We start from the raw sequence: 21,349 nt of genomic DNA, 5'->3' as shown, positions 1-21,349 counted from the left end.
GATTTCTCCCTTTGCTTTCCAGCAGCTGTGTTTCCCTCAGACTCTGGTTTTACAAGCTAGTAAGATTTTGAGTTTTTCTTTTATTTCTAATAGCTGCATTGCATAGTGCAATTTGAGGCCTTCTCTCAGGGAAAAAATCACAAAAAATGGAAACTCATCAGTGCTTTTCTCTTCATCCAAATGTTGACTCCCTTTCAGTATCTACATGTTCTTAGTTGCTCTTCAATATCTTCAGATAGTTGCTTGTATATTTAGCTCAGAGTTTATATTTGTTTTCCATGAGAAGTTTGGTCTGATAGGAGCCACATGGCCGTGACTAGATAGACATGTAGGACCAAAAAACATAGGGACAAATAAGCAAGTTATTGTCAAACAAAGACTCAGAGACAAAAGCATTTAGGAAAGAAAAGAACTTTACTTAAGAAGAGGTTTGCAAGGGACTCTAAGCTTTAGAGGGGCTTCCCAGGTGGCACAGTGGTAAAGAATTCACCTGCTGATGTAGGAGACGCAAGAGATGCAGGTTTGATCTCTGGGTCTGGAAGATCCCTTGGAGAAGAAAATGGCAACTCGCTCCAGTATTTTTGCCTGGAAAATCCATGGGCAGAGGAGCCTGGTGGGCTATAGTTCATGGGGTCACAAAGAGTTGGACACAGCTGAACAAATGAGCACACTAGGCTTTAGAAAAATAGGTCTATCAAGCAAAAAAAAAATATATAGCAGATGTTTAAAGGGAAAAAAATTACCAAATCACAGAGTTTACTGTCAGTGTGTTTATGGTAGAAAAATAGTAGTTTTCTTGCATGACTTTAATATTTACAAAGGATAAGAAATATCTTCAGATTGATATTAGAAAAGTTAGGTATAGAGACATTTTTGTTAGGTAGGCAGTAACCCATAGGAAATATTCAAGATTTCATATTTTGAGGACTAGAAGTGTATACAGTGACCATGTTTTGTGTGTGTGTGTGTGTATGTGTGTTTGTGTGTGTGTGTGTGTGTGTGTGTGTGTGTGTGTATTTTGTTTCTGGGATTCTTTATGGTCAAGTCTCACTCACATACAGATTTGACCTCATAAATTTTTTCGAGATTATCTGATTCAGTGTAACTCATTTGATTTGTTTTATTTAACTGGGTTTATTTATGTAGTGTATAAGAGATGTTAATATACAAAGACATCCTTGTTATATATTAATAAAACTGGAGCAGTTCTGGTTTAAGAATTAACTTGTCACTCCTCTACAGATATAATTTACTTTTAGGTATCAGAATTATTTTATTGCCTTTATCAGCTCGTCTATTGAGCTAAGGAATAAGGACCTTCCAATTTGTTTCTATGAGGTTTACCTATTTAGTAGCCTGTAAGCGTCTCTGTCTGTCTGCAACACTCGGGTTTGTCAAATTCCTGACCTGCTAGGAAATTCTTTATTACCTAAAAAGCTCATATTCTTTAAACCATAGAATCAGTTCCAGGACAGTTTCCTGAGAGTGGTATACTGGAATTGATTCATACTGGCTCATGAGAGCTCATTGCTAAATTTATAGGAATTTTGGGAGCTGCTTATTAAACATGGCCATTATCAGACATTAAACTTTGTAACTTATAATTAAATGGGTTGTATTTAAATCAGTGATAATAAATACTCAAAACTTATCACTTCCTAATTATTGTATGACCTTTTTAAAAGCTATTTTTAAAAATTGAAATATAGTTGATTTGTAATGTTCTGTTAGTTTCTGGTATACAGAAAAGTGATTCAGTTATACAAACATAGTGATATATGTATAATCTTTTTCATATTCTTTTCCATTATAGTTTATTATAAGATATTGAACATGTACCACAACTTCTTTTTCCATTCATCTGTGGTTAAAATACTATATAATGGTATGTTATTGCATGTCTCTTCCCAGGTCCGTGTTTAGTGATGTCGTGTTAAAATTGGCCATGATGGAAGTGTTTACACCACAGACACCGGCAAATGCTTTTTTTTCCCTTTGGTGAGCTGGATGTTAAATATTTACTAGCATGTTACTGTTTGCATGCATTTGCCTTCAACCTGTAAAGTGCAGTCCTTGGTCCTGGTAGCTTGTCCTATGTAATTAAATGACATTTGAGTCTTACTGTTGCAAATTTGATTTATCCAGTCAAACCTTATAGGAAAGAGAATGAATTTTTACTAAGCCTGAGTAAATAACTACATGATTATAAAAAAATAGAGGAATTTGGTAAAAGCATTTTGAATAATATCCAACCATTGTTACTGTTGTTTTGGGTACTATTGATAAGGCCTATTAATATAGTCTATAGAAGCTCTTTTTAAGTTTCTCTAGGTTTTTTTACGTTGAAAATATATACTGAGAATTTTCATAAAAAATTTTTTCCCATGAATTCTGAGGGATGTTGGAATAATACACCACTTAAAGAATGTTTCCTTCCAGTTTATGAAAGTATGTAGTATGTAATGACTGAGCGACTTCACTTTCACTTTTCACTTTCACGCATTGGAGAAGGAAAGGGCAACCCACTCCAGTGTTCTTGCCTGGAGAATCCCAGGGATGGCGGAGCCTGGTGGGCTGCCGTCTATGGGGTTGCACAGTCAGACACGACTGAAGCAACTTAGCAGCAGCAGCAGCAGCAGTATGTAAGTATCTCTACCTTAAACTGATAGAGATAAAAGAGAAAGAAAAGGATTTTTTTCTCATATATCTACTCAAAAATAGAACATTAACTACAGTTAAATCAGTTCACTTAATCCCAGAAAATTCTTCTTCTTTTTTTTTTTACACAATCTCAGGATAAGTAGGCTACTTTCACGGGATCATCTTTTTCCAAGCTAGAAAGCAAGAAATCCTTGATACAGACAGGGCATGTTTCTGTGGATGTCAGCTCCAGGGGGCAAGCCTGCACTTTTGAGTCTGTTTATTGTACTATCAATAAAGTACCTGCTGCAGTTTTTATTGAATCTGTTTTTGAGGTTACTATCAAAAACTTCAATTTTTCTTCTGAGTTTATGGCAGAGGCCTTTAGGCAGATATGAGGGAAAGGCAGAGACCATCTTGTTTATGACAAGCCTGAATGACTTAGACTGTTTTATTATAACATCGAATAATATCAGAATGGAGGAGAGTGAGCCGTCTAATCAGTTTACAAGGATTTAGTCAATGATTTCTGTGGATAGTGAGGGCATTCATCCAAGGGCCTTTAATTCAACCTACAAAATGTGTTTTGTTTGTTACTAGTTGACAAGAGCATCTTAAGCCTACTAGTAAAATCTTTCTTCTATTTATTTATTTTGTTTAAAGGGATTAATTTGTTGAAAGTTATTTGGTTAATTTATGTATATCAACTTAATATGGTGGGTAATAAAGAGGTTGTTGGGTAGGTGGCTGATTTATGTAATAGACATGTGGAAATTTTATATTTCTAGAGCATAAAGGAAGTGTGCTATGCTAAGTCACTTCAGTCGTGTCCGACTCCGCGTGACCCCACAGTTTACAAGCCACTTTATGGTTCTTAAAATTGTCCTTAGCAAACCTACCTGAGGTTTGACATTGAGAGTGTGTGTGTATGTTTATGCACATATTTGGTGGTGGCTGGACAGAACTGGGACGCTTCTCTGAATGTAGTTTCAGTGTGCCCCAAGGGCTCAATGAAGGGATATGACTGCTATTAGCAAAAATAATGAAAAGTAAACACTGGGGTAGGAGGTGGAGAGGGGAGCAGATGGTTCCCCATATAGAACAAAGCACAAAGATGAGAGAGTCCTGTTTTTGCCTGTCTGTGCACTAAAACTGCTTAAGGAGTTGCACATTGAGAAACAGTCCTCTTCTAGTTTACCAATAATTTTCTTCTTCACACCTTAGTTTTGATTGACTTTAGGGTTGTTCTAATTGTTAAATTTAAAATTCCTTTTTTTTGCAGATGTTCTATCAGGTTGAGGTAGCTCCTCTCAATTCCTAACTTGCTGGTTAAATGGATATTGGATTTTGTTAAATTACTTTTGTTGTCAGTTAATGTGGTTGTTGTTGTTGCTGTTGTTTAGTCACTAAATTGTGTCCAACTCTTTGTGACCCCATGGACTGTAACCTGCCAGTCTCCTCGGTCCATGGGATTTCTCAGGCAAGAATACTGGAGTGGGTTGCCCTTTCCTTCTCCAGGGGATCTTCCCTACCCAGGGATTGAACCCATGTCTCCTGCTTGGCAGGAGGATTCTTTACCACTGAGCTACCTAGAAAGCCCTAAGATTTATTTTAATGGGAAATATTAATGGTTTTAAAACGTTTGAAATACAGATTTTCCTGAACTTAAGTGAAGTTCGCCATAGAAAGATCCAGATAGAGAGCATGACTGAATAATTATTCAACTCTATCAATAAGATTCAGCATATATTTCTTTTACTTTACACTTGTAGTTTTAAAAACATCACTCCAGAAAGTTTGGAAAGCAGAATGAGACACAAATAACTCATATTCCATCTCCTAATGTAACTATTATCATTTTTGGTAAGTTTCATTCCAAAATTTTATCATATGTACATCTATGTTATTTAAAAATTGCAGTCATAGTATGCACACAATTTTGATTACTTTTTTCCTCTCAACACTGGGTCATAAGCATTCTTCATGTTGCCACAAAGTCTTGGTAGCCCTAGTTCTGGTATTTTCTTAATGTGGAATTCCTTTAATTTTTTTGTTAATTAATTAATTAACTAATTTGGCTGCACCAGGTCTTAGTTGTGGCACTCGGGATCCCTAGTTGCAGCATGTGGGATCTGGTTCCCTGACCAGGGATTGGACCTGGGCCCCCTGCTTTGGGAACTCAGAGTCTTAGCCACCGAGCCACCAGGAAAGTCCCTGGAATCCCTTTAAATAGGAAGCTCCCTTAGTGCCTTTCAAGTGCCGTACCATTTACAAGACAAGAAATGCACACAGGTTTCCAGGAACATAGTTATTGTGTTAAGTGAGATAGAACTACAAAGAGGTTGAAAGGAAGCTAAATTACTCCCTTTGTTAGCAGGGAGTGGTAATGTGTAAATGTGGACTGGTAAGCCAGTGTATCTTTTTTTCTTTTTTCCCCTCAGGAAGGCAGTCAACTCCATATTAAGTTTCTCAACCAGGTGTCCAGATGAGTTACAAGGTGTATCACAAGTGATTGTTAATGTTATAGTATAATTTGTGAATGATTTGCTTTCATCATGCATGGGAGTTAATTCAGGTCACTCTCACTCCTGGCCCTCCCCAGTAGTTTTGGGAGCTCAGTAGGACTAAAGCTGTATGTGGGGGTTGGAGACCAGGAGAGGGAGGAAGGACAGAATGCAGTTCCTTTCTCCTCTGGCCCCCCGAGTTATGGAGTCTCATATACTTCCTCTCCATTCTGCAAAGGACAGGTCAGAATTCCTTCAGTAACTCTACTTTGTGCTTGTCACTACCCCAGAAACAAAATGCCATGTAAATTATCTGTTGTTACTGCAGTATTTTAATAGACAATAAATTTGAACACATTGAATGAGAAAGGACAATGTAAAACCAGTAACTGTGCCCTTCAGATTTTAGTCTTAGAAGTCACCAGGGTCGATTTTTGGATGTCTTACCACAGATGTTGATTCGAAAGCCGTGGTCATGTAATTTCTATTTTACCAGCAGAATTGGTATTTCACATCTTTTATTGATAAAATTGACTAAAAGGACTTGAAAAATTAGATCTCATGTCATTTTCATACCGAATTTCAAAAATCACCAAGCCCCTTGACATGCTATGTAGTTCGAGTGATTAGAATGAATGAATTCAACACATATTTCCTTAGCACTCTAAGTCCTCCTAATTTATCCCTGTGTCCTTCCAGTGCTCTCAGACCACTAGGCTGAGAGAATATAAGTCTGAGAGTAGCCAGTGTCACATATTCAGATCCTCCTTCAACCTACATTTTGAAAGCAGAAAGCAGTCGCTGATCAACACACTGCCCGACAATCCTTTTTCTTAAACCCATAGGAATGGGTTCAAGCAATGCACTCACTAGCTTGATGACTTGATAGCTTAACTCCTATGGCTCTTTTGAGGTTCTTTTTGCAGCTACTGTCTTCTAGAGAGCTATTAGGGTTTCAGTCCTAATCATCACAGGAGAAGAAACCTTATTTTTTTTGTTAACAGGGAGATCAAACCAGTCAATTGTAAAGGAAATTAACCCTGAATATTCCTTGGAAGGATTGATGCTGAAAGTTGAAGCTTCAATGCTTTAGCTACCTGATGTGAAGAGCCAACTCACGGGAAAAGATGATGCTGGGAAACAATGAGGGCAGGAGGAGAAGGAGGGGGACAGAGGATGAGATGGTTGAATGTCGTCATTGACTCAACAGACATAAGTTTGAGCAAACACTGGGAAATAGTGAAGGACAGGGAAGCCTGGCGTGCTGCAGTCCACAGGCAAAGAGTCAGACACGACTGAGTGGCTGAACAACAGCAACAGATGTGAGCCAGTGAGCCCTGAGGGAACTCAGGAAGGAGAAGAACACCTGCCATCTAGCAGCCATCTTTCCAGGCTTCTCTGGTGGCTCAGACAGTAAAGAATCCAGCTGCAATTTCAGGAGACCTGGGTTCAATCCCTGGGTCGGGAAGAGCCCCTGGAGAAGGGAATGGCAACCTACTCCAGGACTCTTGCCTGAAGAATCCCATGGACAGAGGAGCCTGGCAGCTATAGTCCTTGGGATTTCGAAGAGTCAGACACAACTGAGCGACTGAACAACAAATGATGACACAGGTTAACTGGACTTACGGTGGTGATCGTAATCGAATCATTATGTTGTACACGTGAAACTAACATAATGTTAAATGCCAATTATACCTCAGTAAATATTAAGAAGAGGTGGCAAGAATACACAGAAGAACTGTACAAAAAAGATCTTCATGACCCAGATAATCACGATGGTGTGATCACTGACCTAGAGCCAGACATCCTGGAATGTGAAGTCAAGTGGGCCTTAGAAAGCATCACTACGAACAAAGCTAGTGGAGGTGATGGAATTCCAGTCGAGCTATTTCAAATCCTGGAAGATGATGCTGTGAAAGTGCTGCACTCAATATGCCAGCAAATCTGGAAAACGCAGCAGTGGCCACAGGACTGGAAAAGGTCAGTTTTCATTCCAATCCCAAAGAAAGGCAATGCCAAAGAATGCTCAAACTACCACACAATTGCACTCATCTCACACTCTAGTAAAGTAATGCTCAAAATTCTCCAAGCCAGGCTTCAGCAATACATGAACCATGAACTTCCAGGAAGTTCAAGCTGGTTTTAGAAAAGGCAGAGGAACCAGAGATCAAATTGCTAACATCCGCTGGATCATCGAAAAAGCAAGAGAGTTCCAGAAAAACATCTATTTCTGCTTTATTGACTATGCCCAAGACTTTGACTGTGTGGATCACAATAAACTGGAAAATTCTGAAAGAGATGGGAATACCAGACCACCTGACCTGCCTCTTGAGAAACCTATATGCAGGTCAGGAAGCAACAGTTAGAACTGGACATGGAACAACAGACTGATTCCAAATAGGAAAAGGAATATGTCAAGGCTGTATATTGTCACCCTGTTTATTTAACTTACATGCAGAATACATCATGAGATATGCTGGGCTGGAAGAAGCACAAGCTGGAATCAAGATTGCCGGGAGAAATATTAATAACCTCAGATATGCAGATGACACCACCCTTATGGCAGAAAGTGAAGAGGAACTAAAAAGCCTGTTGAGGAAAGTGAAAGAGGAGAGTCAAAAAGTTGGCTTAAAGCTCAACATTCAGAAAACGAAGATCATGGCATCCGGTCCCATCACTTCATGGGAAATAGATGGGGAAACTGTCAGACTTTATTGTTTGGGGCTCCAAAATCACCGCAGATGGTGACTGCAGCCATGAAATTAAAAGGCCCTTACTCCTTGGAAGGAAAGTTATGACCAACCTAGATAGCATATTGAAAAGCAGAGACATTACTTTGCCAACAAAGGTCCGTCTAGTCAAGGCTATGGTTTTTCCAGTAGTCATGTATGGATGTGAAATTTGGACTGTGAAGAAAACTGAGCACCGAAGAATTGATGCTTTTGAACTGTGGTGTTGCAGAAGACTCTTGAGAGTCCCTTGGACTGCAAGGAGATCCAACTAGTCCATTCTAAAGGAGATCAGTCCTGGGTGTTCTTTGGAAGGACTGATGCTAAAGCTGAAACTCCGATACTTTGGCCACCTCATGTGAAGAGTTGACTCATTGGAAAAGACTCTGATGCTGGGAGGGATTGGGGGCAGGAGGAGAAGGGGACGACAGAGGATGAGATGGCTGGATGGCATCACCGACTTGGTGGACAATGTTTGGGTGAACTCCAGGAGTTGGTGATGGACAGGGAGGCCTGGAATGCTGCGATTCATGGGGTTGCAAAGAGTCGGACACGACTGAGTGACTGAACCCAACTGAAATAGATAGATAGTACCTCCCTCCTCCAATTGAATTCATTTGTTCAGCAAATATTTATTGCCCTGATGAGTGTCAGGCTTTGTGCTATGTGCTGGGGTACAGAGCTGAGGCTAATAGAGAGGGTCTCTGCTCTAGTGGAGTTTTTAGTTCAGCTGGCCGTAGACATGAGTGAAGTCATCACAGTCTGCGTGTACTGTCACAAAGAAGCTGTGTCTAGAGCAGCTGTGCTCTAGGGAGCCTAGAAGAGACACTACTGCTCTGAGGGAGCCTCCTTGCAGATTCTGTGGTGCAAGAGGAACCAGGTGAGGCAAAGGAGATGAAAGGAGGCCAGCGAGTCTGGAGGACAAGAGTGGAGTGGGAGGGGGTGGAGGAAGGGAGCCGACTTTGAGGAGAAACATGGAGAATTTGTGTTTAGTTAAGTTGAAGTTGTTTATGAGATATCCATGGGGAGAGAGAGACCAGCTAAGCAGTAGGATGTGCTCTTTTCATGTGGAGTGGACATCATCTGGGAGATGAAAAATTACTGGAGAGCTCATGTAATTCCAGAGAGTCAGCCCTCGTCCTTCTGGCTGCAGGAGTTTGTTCATCTCTGGTCTGCAGTGACACCGTGGTTACCCAGCAACGCCCTTCCCTTCTCCTGGGTACCTAACTTGTGCTTCCTCGGGATGTCTGCTGTTGTTTCTCTCTTGTGTCTTCTGGAGTCTGCCGACTGCCATCCGCCTGAAGAAGAAGAGCTGACTGGCCCATGTGGCCACAGGTGGGTCTGGGGAAGGACTTTCACATCTCCCATCTGCTAGCACATGGAATGAGTCAGTGGTGGTGGTCATGCAGCAGTGAATCTACAAAGCCCCACCCAGTGGTATACTTTCAAATGGTGTGTGAATTTTAACTTGATTTGTAATAAATGTAGGAATTGATCAATTATACTGTCATGTATTGTGATGCTTTGAGTCAGAAAACCTGGGTCAGATTTTCTTGTGGAGTCATCCTTACCCTCCACTTCTAGAATCAGGAGAAGCTATATTTCCTAGATGGCTATGAATATTAGACAGGATAATGCTTGCGATAGACTTGGCTATCTGTAAAAGACCTGGGAGCGTTCTTTATTATTATGGTTATGGCATGATTTGGAACCCCTTTATTTATTTAATTGAAATATAGTTTATTTGCAATGTTGTGTTGATTTCTTCTGTATAGCAAAGTAATTCAGTTACATACATATATATGAGAGAGTCATTTCCTAGGCAGGTTGATAAGAAGTCTAAGGGTCCCCAAGGGGAGAGTGGTCTGGAATTCTCAAGGAGGAAGAAAGGACAAACTTTTTTTCCCTCTACAATCTTTAGGATTATATAACAGTAATGTATCCTGCCTGAGGACAGTCTCTGGATTAAACCTTCTGGCTAGTCCTGTTATCTTAAAATCTAAATTATGGGAGTAGGTCTGGTGAGGTCTTTACAACCTCCAGACATTCTTTGGATTCATTGGAGAGTATATAACTCCATTGCTAACACTAAGCAAGCGAATACTCTTTCTACCCCCTTCTGATGTCTATGTCAGAAGCTTTCTCTATCTCCTTTATACTTTAATAAGACTTTATTACACAAAAGCTCTGAACGATCAAGCCTCGTCTCTGGCCCCGGATTGAATTCTTCTCCTCCAGAGGCCAAGAATCCCGGCGTCTTTGTGTGGTTCAGCAACAACCTTTCATCTGTATATCCTTTTCAGGCTCATCGGTAGAGAATCCCCCTGCAATGCAGGAGATGCAGCAGCCACAGGTTTGATCCCTGGGTCAGATCCCCTGGAGGAGGAAATGGCAACCCATTCCAGTATTCTTGTCTGGAAAATTCCATGGACAGAGGAGCCTGGCAGGCTCCAGTCCATGGGATCGCAAAAAGTGGGACACAACTGAAGCAATTGAATAGCAGTAGCAGAATATCCTTTTTGTATCCTTCCCCATTATGGTTTATCACAGGATATTGACTATACATTGAATGTATTTCCCTGTGCTATACAGCAGGACCTTGTTGTTTATCCATCCTGTATCTAATAGTTTGCATCTGCTAATCCCAAACTCTGAATCCTTCTTTCTCCACCCCTTGTCCCCCTTGGCAACCACAAGTCTGTTCTCTATGTCTGTGAGTCTGTTTCTGTTTCATAGATAAGTTCATTTGGGTCATAGTTTAAATTCCACATATAAGTGATATTATATGATATTTGTCTCTTTCTGACTTAGTATGATAATCTCTAGGTCCATTCATGTTGCTGCAAGTGGCATTATTTCATTCTTTTTTTGTGGCTAAACAGTATTGCATTATATATATCTACCACATCTTCTTTATCGCATTATATATATCTACCACATCTTCTTTATCCATTCATCTGTTGATGGGCTTTTTTTACCTTGCTTCCATGTCCTGGCTGTTGTAAACAGTGCTGCTATGAACATAGGGATGCATGCATCTTTTCAAATTATAGTTTTCTTCAGAGGTATGCCCGGCAGTGGGATTACTGGATCATACGGCAATCTTATTTTTAGTTTTTAAAAGACACTCCAAACTGTTCTCCCTAGTGGCTGTACCAACGTACATTCTCACCAACAGTGTAGGAGTAGAACCCCCCTCATTTTATTCCTGCATTTATAAAGCAGCTTCTAAGTGAACTGCTCTCTGCTGAGCCTCTTTGAGACGACCTTGGAATCCAGAGAAATCCCCAAACTAGAGTCATGGCAAAGGAGTGAGTGTTTTCCCAACTGCCAACCCTGCAGCCAAGCCTGGTCCTGGGCAACACTGTGAAGTAATCGACATCTGTGTCACTTTCCCGGCCTGGTTGTCTTTTGGGTTATCATTTCTGCGTCTCTTCCATGTGCTTTCTCAAGTGATTCATGTTTTCCAAAGTGAGCTCATCATATTAATCATATTAGGGTGTGAGTGGCCTGTTTAAGTTGTCTTTGTATCTTAAAAGAAGACCAATAAAGCTCAGAGGGAGGAATCATCAGGCCCTGCAGAAAAGGCAGGGTAGGAGAAGCAGAAGTTATTTTGAAGCTGTGGTGCCTTCCTGGGCATCCCTGAAGTCACCTGCTTCAGGGCCCACCTGGTCTCCTTATCCCAAGGCCAGCCTTGCTTGGCCTGTGCTGACTACTGCCACTGCTCCGCCATCTGGAAGAGAGGATCAGGAAAACTGCTTCAGTTTCTTGCTCTCCTAGGGTCAGGCTATGGGCCACAGCAGCTTGGGCAGAAGCAGGGTTGATGGCGGTTGTTGGTGGTGGCAGGGTGTCATTACAACACTAATGAATCACGGCTGGGCCTGGCTCTCTTCTCTGACTCAGCTTGAAACTTCTTTCTGTTAACAGGAAGCCAGTAACCAGTGAAGTCAAAAGCTTGTATGAAACTCTGGATTGGAAACCACGGGGTGCTTTTTAAGCTTCTTTTCTAAAATAAGAAGGGAAGCCATCAGAGAGAAGCTTCCCTGTCTCCTTTGATGCGGAGGGACTGGGTTGGTAGAAGGTTGATTGTGAGTCCAGGCTTTTGTTTCTTATGAAACGAAAAAATTGTCCAGGAGTTTACAAAAACAGGAAGCTGGCAATGAGTGCTATTGGAATTATGTAAATCAAACAGTTGCTGCGGAATGCAGGTGGCAGTCTGCCTGTGGGGAAGACTGGAGAATGAGGCCAGATGGGAGCAGCCAGGTTATCAAGTGCTGTTAGGGCACTGGCGAGGAAGCTACGAGGCAGGGCGGCAAGAGGTGGGGGTTTGGTCCATCACTCCCCTGGCGTTGTCAGCCCAAGGCACTGCTGGAACGGTGGGGCAGCCCAGGGCAGCAGGGAGCAAGGGCTGTCTACGTGCAGTGTGAGAAAATGAAGATGCTTACATCTCTCCAGGAGAGAGTTCTATGTTCTCGTGGATATAAAGGATGGAGCCACATGAGTGCTGGAGGCCCCTTCTGTGCACAGGTTCTAGAAGGCCCTAACAAACTGAGAGCTGCCAAGGGGGCTGGGAACCCAAGCTGTAGTGTATGCTCCCATCAGGAAGGGAGCTGGCAGCACCATGATTTATCAGTGATTCACACACTTGGGGAATGGAGACATTTTGTTTTGGCTTGTTGTTCTGGGGTGTATTCTTTTTCCTACCTTTTAAAAGTATTGTTAGTTCAAACGTTTAAGTCAATTGAAATGCACTTTGTTTTAGATTAAAAAATTTTTTAAATTCCTGTTATTTGAAACTTCTAAGACAACTAGATAGCCTGCTAAGGTATCACACTACTAGGATTTGGGTTCTCAGCTGTATACTGGATGCCTCTGAGGGCAAAGGGAAGGCCTTTGGTACTGATAAGAGGGGTAACCACAGGAGTATTTTTGCTTGCTTACCGCTCCCCACTCCAGGCAGTGTTGACCTCTGGGGGGTACTTGATAAAATTTCCAGACTCATTACTAATCACATTTTCTGGCTTCTAATCGCTCTTCCCTGCAGTCTATCACTCGTCCTGCCATCAGAGTTAGTTTCCTTAAGCCAGTGTATTGTGTCACCTCCCTTCCTCAACAGTTTTCAGCGTGGGTCTCCCCACTGCCTACAGGTGAAGTCCAATACCTTAGTGTGGGTCAAGGAAAGCCCCTCATGATTTAACCCTCTAATTCCTTTCAAGTGTCAATGTCTTTTACAGTCCTCCATGTTCCCCCACCACCCCCCAAATTCTTGCTATACATACTTTTGAGGTCATCTCTTGAACATCAAGACATGAAAATCTTGGCTTATACAATCCAGGGATTTATTTGCTTCTGGGTTTTAAAAAAAAAGGACATTATCTGTCTGAGCTGCAGGCAGGGCTTGATCCAGCAGCTCAACAATTTCCCCAAGGACTCAATTCATTTTCAACTGATTCTCATGGTCTCAAGATGATTGCCAGCAACTCTTGGGCTTTGTGCTTCTTTGTTCATGTCTCTAAAGAAAAACAGAATGTCTTTGCCCCAGCATTCCTAATCCATCTTCAATCTGATTGTTGCTTAGTCTCTTCAGACTTTTTGTGACCTCCTGAACTGTAGCCAGCCAGGCTTTTCTATCCATGGGATTATCCTGGCAAGAATACTGGAGTGGGTTGCTGTTTCTTCCTCCAAGGGATCTTCCCAACCCAGGGATGGAATCTGTGTCTCATGTGACTCCTGCATTGGCAGGCAGATTCTTTACCATCGGGCCACCAGGGAAGCCCAGTCTGCTTAGACTTTGTTTATGCCATCTTTTTACTCCTGCTCCAAACCCAGCGGTCAATGTGAGATGCAGCTACAAAGTTCCTCCTTACATCAGAACTTTTTCCCAGAACTGAATGGACCCTTAAATGGACATTGGGAACTGTTGGGAAGAAGGAAGACAGGCTAGAACCTAAGGAAGCATCCAGCGTTGTTCACTCCATACACTCTGCACCTTCTCATTTCTGTACCTCCCCCGATGCTTCCATTGGCTTCCACTGATCACAGTCCTATCAGTTCAGTTCAGTCGCTCAGTCGTGTCCGACTCTTTGCGACCCCATGAATCGCAGCACGCCAGTCCTATACATGCTTTAAAACCTTGCTCAAGTGCCACTGCTATGTCTCTTCTGTTCTCCTGGTAAAATTAATCCTTCTCTCCCCCACCTCCCCCAGGATACACCATACTTGTAGCTCATATGTAAATGCATTTATTCTAGCTCATATGTAATTCTCTTTGGCATTTGTCTGGGGCAAAATATGCTGTTTTCCTGTACCCTCACACTCAGGACTTTTGAGGCCAGATGTGTGGTTTTTGCCCACACCAACCCATTCTCTGACACCAGCTGGGTGTCCTAGAGTTCAATTCAGTTCTGACACTATTTTCTGCCTATAAATTTAAGGGCTCAGTCCCACAGACTGTCCCACTTCAGATGCTAATTGCTAGTCCCAGGCTGTCACTTGTACTTCTGATCAACTGGCTATCAGTTGTGGTTCCCATGACCTCCTATTTAGGTTGGATAATATGCTAAAATGACTCACAGAATTCAAGAAAACATTTGTGTTTACTAGCTCATTATAAAGGATACGACAGAGGATACAGATGAACAGTCATATGAATAGGTACATGGGGCGAGGTCTGGAAGGATGCTGAGTGTTCAGGAGCTTCTGTCCCTGTGGAGATGGGGTACACCATCCTCCTGGCACATGGATGCGTTTACCAGCCTGGAAGCTCTCAGAATTCTGTACTTCAAGGCTTTTTGTGGAGGCTTCATCACATAGGTATGATCGGTTGGGAACTCTTTTTGCTGTTCCTTTTCCCTACCCAGGTAGGGCTGAAAGTTCCAAGCTTCTAATCATGGCTTAGTCTTTCTGATGACCAACTCCCCATCCAGGAGCCCACCAAGATTCATGTCCTTAGAACAAAAGATGCTCCTAGAAAGTTCCAAGGGTTTTAGGAGCTCTTGTGTCAGGAATGAAGGTCAAAGACTAGATATGAGAAACCAGAGACAGGGACACCTATCTATATCTTACTACTTTATAGCATTATATCTGATTGTTAATTTGTCTGACTCCTCCAGTTAACAGGAAGACCCTTGAAGTAGGGGGAGTCCTACTCAGCTCATTGTAGTGTTGAATGGTCATGAGTAATAATAATATCATCACTGAGAGCTTTCTGTGCAAAAGTCACTTTTTAAAAAACGCTTCCCAGAGAATTTTATTTAGTCTCATTTAGTGTTGGCAACACAGTCAGCAGCAGTAGAGACTTGAACATAGATTTCTCCTACTCCAGAGTTCATGTTCTTAAGCGTTTATCATGTTTATGCAGAAATTTGCAAAGAGATACTTTCCTAGAAGATAAGTCCCTGTAGAGGTGACTCTGAGTGGAGAAGGTAGAGGAGGGCAAGGAGGTTGAGGCTCCCTGAGAAACTGAAGGGATGGTATGGAGGAGTGTGGGGTAGGGATCAGGCGAGTAGAGGAAGTTATGGGCTTTGTTCAGGATGGTTTGCCAGAGAAGAGTCTTCCTTTCTGGTACCGCTAATAGGCAGAATCGGAAGTGCTGCTGAGTATGGTACCCTGACCTAGACTCCTGTTTGCTTGGAGTCCTCACAAATGAGGGAATCAAATCATTTGACTGGCTTGATGAACTGGAAATGAGAAACCCAAGTGACTGCTAAGATAAAAGAAGTGGTGAAACTTCACTGGTGGGCCAGTGGCTAAGACTCCACGCTCCCAACGCAGGGGGCCTGGGTTCCGTCCCTGTGCAGGGAACTAGATCCCACGTGCTGCAATTAAGACCAGGTGCAATCAAGTAAATTAATTAAAAAAAAAAAAAAAGAAGTGGTGAGACTGTGTCCAGATATTACCTGTGAGAAAGCACCCGGGCAGCAGAGGGCTTCTCCCTGTAGAAACTCCATGCTGATGACTTTGAGGGAGGAGACGAGGGACCTCTCTGGGAGCAGAAAGCCCAGGTCTCCTGAAAGGTGGCAGCAGTGCAGCAGGAGCTGAAAACCTGTCATCTGGAGGCTCACTCCTTCCTTCATAACTGAGCCCACATTGCCTGCTCCAGGGCCCCCTGGCTTGGGAGAGCACAGGGCAAAGCCTTTGCCCCTCTGGAGGTGGCCTTGCACTAGCCAGTCCTGGGGAGGTGATTTGCTATTCCTCCAAGAAGAGTTAGGGCCCCCCACAGGATGGGGGCCAGGTGGATGGAGCCTAGCAATTACTGAGCACCCCCCTGCCTGTTTTTCCTGCTAAGTTCTTCATAAACAATCAGTTGAAAAAGACTGTCCCCTTTTCATAGGCTTTACCACTGGGTGTTTTCAAAAGCAATTTAAACACTGGCAAACATAAAGGAAAGCTTTTATCCCTTCTGTAACCACTGAAAGGAAGCGGTGGATTTAAAAACCATATGAATTGCAAGGAACAGAGCCAGAGAGACAGAAAAGGTGGAGGGGAGGGTGAGACAGATGATGAAAATGTGTGAGCTGACGGGGTAGAGTGGAGGAGGGCAAAGGTGGGGGGATAGGTCCTAGGGAGGGAGAGAGGGGAAGAGGGCAGGAAGGCGGTGCCAGCCTCGGGAGGAGTCTGTTCTAAAGCACATGGCCCTCTGGGGGAGAGAACCCCGCCTGGGAAGCCTGGGAGACTTCCGCAAGGATGAAGTCACCATCCTTTTGGGAGGAGGCTGTGAAGGAGGATGGTCTTTATTTTGTATTAAGGGCCAGTCTGCAGTTTAGTCCACAACTTAGTAAATTTGGGGTAAAACTTAACTTTGTTCAGTTAAAATTTCTATTTGTTAAGCAGAGTCTGAGACACCGGCCTCAGGCTTGATTGAAAGCTAGGCTGGCAGCACACGTAGTAGCCTCTTTCTCCAGTGTTAGTCTTCTGGCCCGTAATTCCTGTCTTCTCCTCCCTGGCTTTTCTTCATTAGCTTTGTCTCTGTCTTGCTCCCCCTCTTCATTTCCTTCCTCCTGGCATGGGCAAAACCCCGGGGTTCCCTGCTGAGGGAAGGCGATGCCTTCCGGGGGCTCCGGGTGCTGAAATTGACGTCCCGGGCCTCCCAACCCCCAGGGCCTCACAGGCGGTGGCCCAGGGAAGGCCTGTGTCCGAGGTTGTCCAGGCCCAGCCAAGTCCGGCGCCTCGTCGGTGCCCACCCACGGCACAGGGGCGGGGCCCCCTCCTAATCTTATCCTCGCACAACCCTGCCGCGACCGCGCACGGGAGCCTGGTATTTAATAAGGGGAGTTGGAGTGCGGTCCTCCCACGAGGAGAGGCGAGCAGGAGACTCTCCCTATTGAAAACACAGCTGTTGCAGAGGAGATAGACAGGAAAGCCGACCCAGCCCTCTGGCAGAGGCCTCGGCGGGAGTGCCAGCTCCTGTGAAATAACAGGCCCAGCCCAGAGGCGCAAACATGCGGTCCTGGCGGTAGCCAGGCAACCGGTTTCCAGGAGGGCGGGAGCTGGAGACCCCTCAGTCCCGGGAAGGCAAACAGGCGCTCCCTTCTTTAAGGGAGTCCCATCTTACACCTGGTCGGAGGAAGGGGACTGGGGAGGCCTGTCCTGGGTGGTGGAGGGGTAAGCAAGGGGTAGGTGCTGCCAACCTGGTTTCGTTCTAATGGAGTAAGCTCACTCAAGTTACTTGCTCTCTTTGAGACTCACTTTCTTCCTCTGAAAGATGACAACAATACTTGCCCTGCTTACTAAATGGGCTGTTCTGAGAATCACGTGGTTGAATGATGTCTTCCAGAGTTAAGATCTGGGCTCATACCCTACTGTTGCCATGTGTTAACTGACCTAAACATCTATTTTCTCATCTGGGAAGGACAGTAATAGAACCTGCCTCATTTGGGCTGGTGAGGCTGGAATGAGCTTAGTACAGTGCTTGGTTTATTATAAAACTGTACTGTTACTCACTCAGTCATCTCAGACTCTTTGTGACCCCATGGACTATATAGCCCACCATGCTCCTCTATCCATGGAATTCTCCAGGCAAGAATACTGGAATGGGTAGCCATTCCCTTCTCCAGGGGATCTTCCCAACTCAGGGACTACACCCTGGTCTCCCACATTGCAGGTGTATTCTTTACCATCTGAGCCACCAGGGAAGCCATAGTTTATTGTAAGTTGCTCAATAAATGTTGCCTCTTGTCATCATCAAATGCAAAGATTTTGTGTAAGCATTTTGTAAACTCTGGTGCATTGTTTAAAATGTGGGACATTATTCTTACATGTGAGGCCAGCTGAAATTCTGGGTTCTAAGCAGTATTTTGTAAAGGAATTCTCTTTCTGGTTTCTTTTCCCCTTAAGAAAGTTTCCCCTTTCTTTCTGTGGTCCTTTGGAGTCTTCAGTGGGAGGCTTTTCCTGTGATTTGCTCACTCTGCGTCTTCTGCTGGTCCAAATCCCACTCTCCTCTGGGGCCCAACTCACCTCCTCCAAGAAGTCTTGAGTCACTAATCTTCAGTCTTCAGTTCAGTCGCTCAGTTGTGTCCAACTCTTTGTGACCTCATGGACTGTAGCACACCAGACTTCCTTGTCCATCACCAACTCCCAGAGCTTGCTCAAACTTATGTCGATCCAGTTGGTGATGCTCTTCAACCATCTCATCCTCTGTCATCCCCTTCTCCTCCTGCCTTCTATCTTTCCCAGCATCAGAGTCTTTTCAAATGAGTCAGTTCTTCATATCAGGTGGCCAAAGTATTGGAGTTTCAGCTTCAACATCAGTCCTTCCAATGAATATTCAGGACTGATTTCCTTTAGGATTGACTGGTTTGATCTCCTTGCAGTCCAAGGGACTCTCAAGAGTCTTCTCCAACACCACAGTTCAAAAGCATCAATTCCTCGGCCTGAGCTTTCTTTATAGTCCAACTCTCACATCCATACATGACTACTGGAAAAACCATAGCTTTGACTAGATGGACCTTTGTTGGCAAAGTTATGTGTCTGTTTTTTCGTATGCTGTCTAGGTTGGTCATAGCTTTTCTTCCAAGGAGCAAGCATCTTTTAATTTCATGGCTGCGGTCACCATCTGCAGTGATTTTGGAGCCCAAGAAAATCTGTCACTGTTTCCATTGTTTCTCCATCTATTTGCCATGGAGTGATGGGACTGGATGATCTTAGTGTTTTGAATGTTGAGTTTTAAGCCAGGTTTTTCACTCTCCTCTTTCTCTTTCATCAAGAGGCTCTTTAGTTCTTCTTCGCTTTCTGCCATAAGGGTGGTGTCATCTGCATATCTGAGGTTATTGATATTTCTCCCAGCAATCTTGATTCCAGCTTGTGCTTCATGCAGCCCAGCATTTCTCATGATGTGCTCTGCTGCTGCTGCTAAGTCGCTTCAGTCGTGTCCTACTCTGTGCGACCCCATAGATGGCAGCCCACCAGGCTCCCCTGTCCCTGGGATTCTCCAGGCAAGAACACTGGAGTGGGGTGCCATTGCCTTCTCCATGATGTACTCTGCATATAAGTTAAATAAGCAGGGTGACAGTATACAGCATTGCGTACTTCTTTCCCAATTTGGAACCAGTCTGTTGTTCCATGTCCGGTTCTAACTGTTGCTTCCTGACCTGCATATAGGTTTCTCCAGAGGCAGGTCAGGTGGTCTGGTATTCCCATCTCTTGAAGAATTTTTCACAGTTTGTTGTGATCCACACAGTCAAAGGCTTTGGAATAATCAATAAAGCAGAAGGAGATGTTTTTCTGGAACTCTTTTGCTTTTTCGATGATCTGGTGGATTTTGGCAATATGATCTCTGGTTCCTCTGCCTTTTCTAAAACCAGCTTGAACATCTGGAAGTTCACAATTCACGTATTGTTGAAGCCTGGCTTGGAGAATTTGCTAGCGTGGAAGATGAGTGAATTGTGCTGTAGTTTGAACATTCTTTGGCATTGCCCTTCTTTGGGATTGGAAAGAAAACTGACCTTTTCCAGTCCTGTGGCCACTGCTGAGTCACTAGTCTAACTCCCCCTTAATTTACAAGACTCAGTTGTATCTAAGTCATGTCTGTAGATTTAGATTGCTGGAATTCAAAGCTGGTATTTGAGCTCTGTGGCCTTGGGTAAGTAACTAAATCTTGCCAAGCCCCAGTTTCCTCATCTGGAAAATGGTGAATGGGTAACGACTTCATTGGGTTGTTAAGTGGATCAGGGGAGACCCTGTTCCTGAAGTCTGTATGTGTTCACCACATTGTAAGTGCTCAGTTGAGGTTCATTATGACTTTTATGTTGCTAATTGCCTAATGTCAACATTTTTGTAAACTTGTCTTGAGTTTAAGCTCTTTAAAAGCAGGCATATCTTCTGTTTTCCCATCATATCATGAATTGTGGTGTACATGTGTTGGATAATCAATAAATACCTTGGATACATTTTCCTCCCATTTAAAAAATAAGCCAGAAGGCTGATTATTTATTTATTTATTTTGGGTTGCCCTGGGTCTCTATTCCTGTGTGTGGGCTTTCTCTGATTGCAGCCAATGGGGGCTACTCTTCCTTGTAGTGTGTGGGCTTCTCATTGCAGTGGCTTCTTTTTTTGTGGAACACAGGCTCAAGGAAATTCAGTTGACCAAGATTACACAGCTGCCAGGATTGAGAATCCAGTGCAGGTCCGTTTGACTTTAAGGTCTTATTTCGTTTTATCTTACTGTTTGTGCCTTTTAGTCACACTGTCTTTGCAGAACATATTCTGAACTTTAATTTCATTTACTGCTTATACTGACACCATACCAACTCTTGGTGTTGGGCGAAATTGAACTCTCAATCGATGACCAAAAAAATCTGCAGATGCAAAGTGCCTTGAACAGGTTGAAGCCTTAACTGGAAGTAGTACTTTAATCCCTGTGACTTATGGCACTAAAAGTTTGGTTATTTCTCTTGAAGTGATTGGCTTAAATTAAGCTTAATATTGTTTGCCACTTTGAAAATGCACTGTCTCTCCAGCCCCCAGTCAGAAAGATTTTGGTGCCCAAGGAGGGAAGCTTCTTTATTTTTAGGAATCTTGGATCATAGAATTTTGACTTATAATGATTCTTTGGGAATGAATCTTTTGGGACAAGTGAATCTCTTGGGAAGGAATTCCTTTGTGACAAAGGCAGCTGGGTGTTAAACACAAACAACTCCACAGCGAAGTGGTGTCGGTGTGAGTCACCAGGACAGGGGCTGCATTCTCATCCTCTGCACACACAACCGAGGAATGTGAAACACTGCGGGCAAAGTTCTGAAGCGAGCACATTCCGTCTCGACTGTCTCTGCTCCTTCCCTTCAGGCTTGGCCTGTGTTTTGCCAGGCATCGGTGCTCTGCTCTGTAACACCCTCCTGCCTCCTCCCAGCCCTAGTAGTAACAGATCTGCTGGCAGTCACGGACTCCACTGCTCAGTGGACTGAGTTTTAGTGTGTGTGTTAGTTACTCCTGGGGGCATTTGCATGGCAGAGGATGAGTCAGAATGGGGTTTGTCTCATC

General features: G+C 43.4%; 1 long non-coding RNA gene across 2 annotated transcripts in view; it reads left to right on the top strand.

Moving 5' to 3' along the window:
- The window catches only part of LOC138991285 (uncharacterized), a 70,017-nt gene that overhangs the window by 32,145 nt on the left and 16,523 nt on the right, over positions 1-21,349 (top strand). The window contains exons 3-4 of one of the 2 annotated variants that reach the window (XR_011467312.1): positions 1,912-1,998; positions 6,149-9,208. This is a non-coding gene — a long non-coding RNA (uncharacterized lncRNA). The remainder of the gene's footprint in view (positions 1-1,911; positions 1,999-6,148; positions 9,209-21,349) is intronic. The other variant, XR_011467313.1, reaches the window with a different exon arrangement.

Source organism: Bos mutus, chromosome 16 (genome assembly GCF_027580195.1).
Source record: "Bos mutus isolate GX-2022 chromosome 16, NWIPB_WYAK_1.1, whole genome shotgun sequence".
In the NCBI taxonomy this organism is placed as follows: domain Eukaryota; kingdom Metazoa; phylum Chordata; class Mammalia; order Artiodactyla; family Bovidae; genus Bos; species Bos mutus.
Note: the sequence above shows the minus strand (reverse complement) of the source record. Positions and strands in the feature narration are given on the sequence as shown.